The following is a 9,035-nucleotide window of genomic DNA, read 5'->3' on the forward strand; positions in this document are numbered from 1 at the left end:
TACACATTATCTTATGTCCTTGCTCTTGTTTTCTTTGGTCATTTTCTTTTCCCTACTCCAGTGCTGCCAGTTCAGGCATTTGGTCACTGAGGCAGGGACAGTCATGTTTCTGCAGTTACCAGTCAGTGATGTTGGTTCTGTGTGACTCATTAGTCTTGGCTGTTTTCAGAGGATGCAGCACCAATGCCTTTTGTGCTGAAAGGGTATATATGCAGTTGTACCTGGATCTGCAGCTAGAAGGATTTCAGGACATAAAGATCCCTACCAGTTGTCTTTCAGCAAGGAGAACAGGTTCTACATCTAACACTAGTGGCTAAAGCTCACTGAAAAATATGAATATGGTTTTTACCTCAGATAATATTTGATAAATTGTTTTAAATCTATTTATTTTATGACTTGCGTAGAAAATTTACTATAGCCTTATCAGAAGGTTTAGCTCATTTAATTCATATTAGGAACTCTACAACTTACCAATGATAAGAAAATGATTTCGAGAATTGAAAGCTGCCACAGATGATTCTCAGAATAATATTCTGGAAGCAAATTCTAAAAACGATTAGAATTTAAAATTTCAGCTGTGTTTTCACCACAGATTTCATCTGCGAACAGAAGAGACAAAATAATTTGAATCAGAAAATTTTCATGCCAAATCCTTCCACCTGTTCTGCAAATGTTGGTGTGAGTGCTGCCACCTGGAGCTGCTGCTGAGTAAGGAGGAGGAGAGGATGGGAGACCCAGCAGCTGCTCTATGCAGGCAGCACAGGGATAACGAGCAGAAGCAGCCAGAGAATTAATGTTAGTTTTTATCTCAGCTGTTCAAAGCATTTTTAAGCAAACTGAAATCTAGGCTGGTGATTTTGTGTAAGCTCATAGGGTGCCAACACTAAAGTTAACAATTTGATAGAAATTGGAGCTCTCAACCTGATTTACTCTGCAATAAGTGCCTTGGTTTTAACTGAGTTGTGTCACTTGCAGCCAGGTAGCCCTCTGCAGCTAGGATGGCAGGAGCTGTCTTCTAAATCAGTGAGAGGTAAGATGCTGACTTGCTCAGCAATCACTGTTTAGAGTATTGTAAGCGTTAAATTATTTACAAACAGAGCTGAATAGTATGCTAACTCATTAGAACATCTGATATCTGCATGTAGCAATAAGTAACTAAGACAGACAAAGAATCATTAAGTTCGAAAAGACTACTAAGATCATCTCGTCCAACAGCAAGCCCATCACAACCATTCCCACTAAGCCACATCCGTCAGTGCCACATCTACATGGTTCTTGAACATCTCCAGGGGTGGTGACTCAACCGTCTGCTTGGGCAGCCGATTTCAGCACCTGACAACTCTTTTTGAGAAGAAATTCTTCCTAGCATCCAACATGAACCTCCCCTGGCACAACTTGAGGACATTCCCTCTTGTTCTGTCACTGTTACCAACGAAAACTGGCTGACTCCCACCTCTCCACAACCTCCTTTCAGGGAGTTGTAGAGAATAAGATCTCCCCTGAGCCTCCTATTCTGCTTGCTCAGAATCTTACCATTTCAGAGATGGTCCAAGGCTTCCAGACTGGTCCTACAGTCAAAATGAAAAGGAACTTCTAGCATCCATAACTCTGAAGCAGAGCCTGGGTCTGCCCTGCCATGAGGTTTCAACACCATCTGTGTTTTTCATTTATGTATATGTACTGTCAAAGCTATTAAGATAATACTTTTACAAATGAATACTGATTTATGTTGAAATCTGGAAAAATATGATACCTTTTATTAAAGGATGATTTAATTATCATTTTCCAGAGATGGTTATGATCTGCTGCACAAAGGCCTGTCAGGGTGCTGAGTGACTTAGAGCAAAGATTAGTTATTCACTTTCTAACTTTGTCAATATGAAAAACAAAAGCTTTGTTCTTATTAATAAAACATTAAATAGCAATTCTCCATCTCTAATTAAAATTATGTATATAGTATTTGGGGAGTTTATTCATAGGAAACTGTTGAAAAGACTAGTATTTCATTAAAACTTACATTTTTGTATAAAATTTCAATATTTTAAGTGAACTTGTCAGTATAAACAAATTCTTTTCTTTCAAGTGTTTCTCACAGTATTATCTTGACTATTCTCTGCTTGTGAAAATTTTGGGGAAAGTTCACATATATGTGTATGTCATTCAAGTTAGTTTTTGAATAACTGAAAATTTGCAGGAATGGTTCAAATGCTCTTCCAAATGCTCTTTCAATTCTTTTCCAAAGGATTCTTTTCCATCTGGTCAGACAGAAGTACCAGGTGACATATTAAGCTCAGTCTACCACAAGTAGTCAAGAAAGATCACTTTTTAAAACAAATTTCTAAACAACATACACTAAAAAAGTACTTGATTGATACTCCTGATTTTACTTTTACTTTGCCAGACTCTATCACACAGATGTGAATCCAAATTTCCCAGAAGCATAACAAATGCTTAAGTTTTCAGGTGCAGTGGGAAGGTGATCATATCAAGTCCTTTGGAGCAGAAGGTAAGCAGCTCTCCTGATGTCCAGATGAGCACAGCCAGTGCTAATATATATGTATGGTTTAGGCTATTGTTAGTCTATGGTTCAGTCTGTCACTAGACTGAAGAGGAAAGAAGATGCTCTTCAATAAATTGATCCCTATGAGACACAGTATTTCTTTTATCCTGCACACTGAGTGATTTCCATATCTTTCGATTTCCTAGTAAGCATAATCTCAAATAAGTCACAAATATTAGCTGTAGTCAGTTATTACTTTACATGAGGACTTGAAGATTCATAGTGACTTTGGTGTATTTAAAAAAGCCATAAAATGCAGGAACAGAAACTACTATGTTGATTTGATTGTAATAAAGAACAAAACAGTACTAGGGTTTCTCAGAAAAATGATAATAGCAGAAACTTGCAAGCATGTTCAGGGCTTCCAAGGGATAGGCTTGAATGTTTAAAAGGCATGTGGAAAAGAGAAGGATGAAAATAATTGGGATACGTGGGAGAGTTCAAAAAATAACTGATGTCCAAGGGCAGACTAAAAATATTACTATTTATTATTTTCATTTTTTTTAATGTGCTCTCCTCATTTTATTCCACATCTAAAACTGCAGTTTTCAGAGTTAATATAAATAAATATTATTTCAGGAGGTCATGACTTTTCCCTTTTTTAGAGTAGCAAGGAAAAGTTTTCCTATTCTGAAATATGTGAGAACATCAGAACATTCCTTGTTCTCATGAGCAAAGCCCACCTCCAATTGATTTAGTTCCTTTTCAAAGACTGGTGTCTTCATATGGCTATAAATTAGCTCCAGCAATTTGCACATGAAAAGCAAGCAGCAATCATTTGGGCATCTCTTTTACAAAAGCAGAGCTTATGTAAACTGATGGTTGAGTTGTTTTGTTTTGATTTGTTTTGTTCCAAAAATTGAGTGGTTCTGGCAAATTAGTAAGGACATTTCTTTATATATTTGAATGAAATAACCTGTCTGATTAATGCTCCCTTCACAGCTCTTAAGCTTATTTTACCCACCCATTGGCACAGGCAGGCTACAAAGTTTTAATGATGAAAAAAAAAAAAAAAGCAATGGAAAAAAAAATACAGTATACATTTGAATTGCTAGAAATTGTCATGGATCAAAAAATCACAGAATGGTTGAGGTGGAAAGGGATCTGTGGAGGTCATCTGGTCCAAACCTCTGGTCAAGAAGAGCTACATAGAACAGGTGTCCCAGGACCAGGTGGCTTTTGAATGTGTCTAAGGAGGAAACCCTATATATAGGCTGCATCTAAAGAAGTGTGGCCAGAAGGTCAGGGGAGGTGATTATCCCCAGGTCTTCTGCTATTGGGAGACCTCATCTACAGTTCTATATTCAGCTCTGGGGCCCCCATCACAAGAAAAACATAGAGTTGCTGGAGTGGGTCCAGAGTAGCGATGAGAATGATCAGAGTGTTGAAGCACCTCTCCTATGAAGAAAGGTTGAGATATGAGGCTCTTCCTAGAGAAAAGAAGGCTTCTGGGAGACCTTATAGCAGCTATTCAATACTTAAAAGGGGCTTCTAAGAAAGATTTTTTTAAGTGCAGTGAGAGGACAAAGGGTAATGGTTTTAAAGTGAAAGGGGGTGAATTTAGTTTTAGATATAAGTAGAAATTGTTCACTGTGAGGGTAATGAAGCACTGGAAAGACTGCGCAGAGAAGCTGTGGCTGTCCCAACCATGTAACTGCTCAAGGTCAAGTTGGATGGGGCTTTAAACACCCTGACCTAGTGGGTGACGTCCTTGTCCATAAAAGGGGTTGGACACTAGATGATCTTTAAGGTTGCTTCCAATCCAAACCATTCTATGATTCTATAACCAGTTCAAGATCTCTCAGCCTTTCTTCAGAGTACTGATGCTCTGTCTGGTGCCTTGGTCATGTAGTGGCCTTCACTGTACTTTATCCATTGTGTCCATATTTCTCTTGTAATGGAGAGTCCAAAACCGGGCACACCGATACTAAAGAAGCATTAAGTAGATTCATTATCAATGAAAGATTTTCTAAGAAGAAAATGATTTCTCTTTTTATTGGCTAAATTCTTCAATTTTTTTCTGAAATCCTTAACCGTCAAATGCTCTGGTTTGGTTTATAGCAATTCCCGTAGCTTCTTTCCATTTTGGAGGCATGCTAATTTTCCCAGAAGAATACATTGAATGGAATTTATACTATATACATTTATTCATACTCTAATGCACTTCTATACATGTAACTAAGAATTAATTTGTCTGCAAAAACAGAGTGACAGGAAGATTCTTCCCAAAAGTACTGTTAAAGGATGCTGGATGGTGTAGTGCTTTAGAAGCTATGTCTTCACTTCCAGTCATTTTTACTGGAAGAACTTGGGAACTAATTGATTTAATGAAAGAATAAGAATTTCACTGACAGTGTCTTTGGAATGAATACAGGCTCAAAGGGCACAGTGCCTTCCATTGTGCAGAGTTCTTGTGTTTACAGGAGGACATCAGGGCAATGCTGCTGCTGTTTTGTTTTTTTATGCCTTGGTTAGGTTTAGTTTTTCATATATCAGACACTGCATATAGTCACAGAACAGAGCTTACCCATTTCCTGGTTCTTTTGGGCTTCCCAAAGAGCTGTCCATTTATAGACTAAACAGTGATGCAGATAACTGTAAAAGGAGAGGGTGTCTGTGAGCTTGTGTGTGGCTGGCATGCACACCAAGAATACAAAGGTTAAACTGAAAAAAAACACAGAAATGTCACTTTGGACCAATTTTAGCCCATGGTACTGCACTTTATAGAAAAGCCCATCAACTCAAATAACAGTTAGTGAGATGTACACACTTACCATAAGCTTGAGAAAGAATGTCTGAACTGTTGCAGATGTGATTCTATAGATATTGGGGAACAGGAAATGAAGGCAGAGGTTGAATCATGTCTGACCATCCCTAGTGAAGGGAACACACACACACACATCTTCCAATGGCCAAGAGCAGCAAGCCACAGAAGCTCTGCAGAACCAAGAGAAGGAGGAGCTCTGGGAATGGCAAGGGATGTCAACAATTTTATTTCTGAAAGAGACTGAAAAAGGGCTTACAGCTACCCTTCTCAGTGGCGAGGCACTGCTGAACCCAACAGCTTTCCTCCCACAGCATCAAATCCAGGTTACCCCAAAGGCCCCACAGCCACACAGCCTGTCCCTTGCCACAGCCCCAAATAGGAACAGTCCTCAAGAGATGTGCATAATTGCAATGGTCTTCTTTCCTAGGAGGACAGACAATGTCAACTTCCCACCAATGTTTTTTCTAAAGACAGCCTGTGAAAGCAATGAGACATTATAACTGTCACACTCAAATACAAACTGTAAACACAGACACATTTAGAAGTTTGTGCGCTGCTTGTTTGCATCTGATTGCCATTTTTCCTTCAGAATGTGCATAGTTGTAACAATATTTGGCTTGTGTTACTGGTATTTTAAAACAAGCACAAATATCTGAATATCTGCCAATATGTGCCTTCTTGCACATATTAATATGCCACAACACAGTATAATTTCTTTTTAGGAATGTTTTGTTTTTACAGGTTTACCCATGCCTTGAAAGTTTGATGCAAATTTTCCCTGATCATATTAATTTGCCTATGAGAAGCTTAACAGGAGCTGGATTTGTATGAGACATTCTTACCTACAGGGATAACAGAATGTAGCACCATCTACTTGAGAAACAGAGAGAGCCTCCAGCCAGGAGCCCCTCTTTCCCCCTCCTCCTGACTACACAAAGTACCGAATCTTAACATCTTTTATAGAGGACAGTCCTACAGATTCATTCTTCAGACACTATTGTTTCATGAAATCAGAATGGAAAACAAGTCAGAGAGGGAATATGAAATGATAATATTTCATGATCACAAGCTTAGGATAAAAATCACAAAGCTATCAATTCATACAAGACTTCAGAAATATTCCTGAAACTTAAGAATGATACAGATACTCAGAAATCCTCTCACACAACACAAAATTATACTATTTTGTTATTTCTGAACACTGCATCTGAAGAAAAGAGATTTCCTCATGATTTAAACCCAGATCTACTGGTCACTGAAGGTCCTGTGGATTTTTTCTGATAGGTAAAATGCATTTAGCCGATGCTGTGCCTGTTCTGGGGACTGTGCCATCTCACAGCGTGGGATGCACAACTTTAATCAATCAGAAGGTGGCACCTTATTAACGCTGCTGCGGTGCCACTGTGCTGGCATGGTCGGCAGGCTCTGTGCTGTGCTGGCTGCAGAGGGCAGGAGGACTGGGCTGCTGCAGTCAGAGACAAGGGGAAAAGTGCTCCGAAGTGTGAGATGAAGGCTTCTGGTGATGTGGCAGACATGCCAGGCCTGGGCAGAGACAATTCTTGGAGGCATATCAAAGGCATGATAAGATTACCTATAATTTGAACGTGTAGAAGCAGACCAGATACCATTATTATTACAACTCTCGTCGTATTTTATTATTCCTACTCTTACTGAGCAGAGTTCTGGGTCTTTAAACTATGCTCAAGTGCTGAATCAATGCATATTTACATCACAGATTTAATTTCAGCCCTTCCCAGATTTGCAGTGATTCGATTTTGAAGAGTATTCAGTATGAGTATATAAGTACAGCCATAAATGTATCCCTACAGAACACCCACCATGACAGTGCCACCACATCAAGGCTTGCCCCACATTTTAGGAGTTGAAGGAGATATTCTGCAGCTTACCTAAACATAATACAACTGATCTAGTTAATAAAGTTGTAAATATTTGAAAATGTGCACTGTGTTAATTATACAATCATTTAGGTTGGGAAAGACCACTAAGGTCATCTAGTGCAACCATCAAATGTCAACTTGTACTTATTTTTCTTATCTGGCTGAAAAAGAAAAGGGAACTGCATCTAAGCGATGCTGGAATAAGGCAGTTTGGAAGTTGTAATGCTAGACAGACATTCATTTTATTCTGAGTTGTAAAAATTCAGACGGTGAACAGAACAGAATTCCCACAGGCTCCTCAGTTCAGTGCAAGACATATTGCAGAAGTGGTTTAACATGTTTTACAAATCAGACTCTTAACTGAAGGTGCTTCCAAGATCAAATGGGAGAAACACTAAACTGGGGAAAAAATAGAGAAACATTACATTTTACCTCAATATTTGGATCCTGTCTAGAGTCTGAACTGCTAGCTGCAAACTCTGGGAAACTGAGGTATATTCAAATTCAAACAGCATATTTATTAAGCATCAAGCCCTTCTAACACCATTAGTATCAAGGTACATGGTAAAGTATCAGCCCAGGTACTATAGGTTGTTATATTTCTTTTCAAAAAAGGAATTATATATAAATTAAACAGAGAAAATTGGATGCCATCAGAAAACTGACAAAATGGTGGGACTGCCATTGTTTTCTATCAAGATTTAACTCTCCAGCAGCAGTTCCTTCACACGGGCCTGCAGCATGAGCCTTACCATCCCTCATGTCTTCCATGGGTCAAATGTTAATGTTCATCAGCACCTAAATGGGTAGGTTCTGATACTGCCTGTTTTGCTGATGCAAGTGGATTTGCAATGGAAGAACATACAGAACATAAAATCAGGAATAAAAGCATCCATATTGGGGTCCATTTAACAATTCCTTTCTAAATATAAGCCCCAAAAGACGCTTGCTCCCTGCTAGCTCACTTGGTGCCTCATCATTCCCATACTGTCTATGAATGAGTCAACCTTATTCATCCCTTTCTTGCTGCTTTTGGCTTTGCAGGGCTCTTGTGATTCCCCTCTCTCAGTACCCCATTTTCCTGACTCCAGTTCCAGTTTGTGCAGGTATTTTCCTATGTCTTTGCTCCCCAAGGCTTTGTCACCACTGGTTCTGTATCTCCTGCTCCTTCCACTGGAACTTGTCTTCCTAGAGTGTTGCTTGTTCCGGACTGCCAAAATGAAAAAGTTAAAAGTTAAAACTTCAGCTGGCAGCCAAATCATCCTGTGCCAGGCAGGGTGCCACACATCTTTGAATTTGTTTTTCCAGTAATAAAGGAGAATAAGTGACAGCTGGAGGTTTAAATGGATTCTGATTTTATTTTGAATAAATTTTAATCGACTTTACCCCACACGACTCCCTAAAGAACAACTCTGATATGAATGAATTGATGCAGAAACCTGGTTGGTGGTGACTGTTTGAAACCACATGTCAAAAGTACTGTGTGATTACTGACTGACATTTTTAATTATTCTTTTTTTTTTAATAACAGTGCTGAAGAATCATTTTTGATGATTAGTTGCCTAGCAAGACAAATGACTCTCAAAGAATACATGCAAATTGTAATTGGAGGGAAAGGCTGAGAAAGAAAGAACCCATTTTCTGGTTCAATACAATTGTTTTAATTTCAGTGCTTTAAAAACCTGCTATTAATTAATACAACCAAAGTTTCAACAAAGGCCAACTTTATGTTTTATTAGCCTGGCCTAAATAACTTTTAATACATCTTTAAATAGTAGTTTACCCAACTTTATGTTTTATTAGCCTGGCC

The 9,035-nt window shown here is 38.7% G+C and overlaps 1 long non-coding RNA gene across 1 annotated transcript; it reads left to right on the forward strand.

Annotated features, from left to right (window-relative positions):
• The first annotated feature begins 684 nt into the window (after positions 1 to 684).
• LOC149919513 (uncharacterized) lies at positions 685 to 1,754 on the forward strand. The gene is made up of 3 exons (XR_016463622.1): positions 685 to 795; positions 976 to 1,030; positions 1,216 to 1,754. It is a non-coding gene; the product is annotated as an uncharacterized LOC149919513 (long non-coding RNA).
• The last annotated feature ends 7,281 nt before the right edge of the window (positions 1,755 to 9,035 follow it).

Source organism: Phasianus colchicus, chromosome 1 (genome assembly GCF_987193195.1).
Source record: "Phasianus colchicus chromosome 1, bPhaCol1.hap1.1, whole genome shotgun sequence".
Taxonomy (NCBI): domain Eukaryota; kingdom Metazoa; phylum Chordata; class Aves; order Galliformes; family Phasianidae; genus Phasianus; species Phasianus colchicus.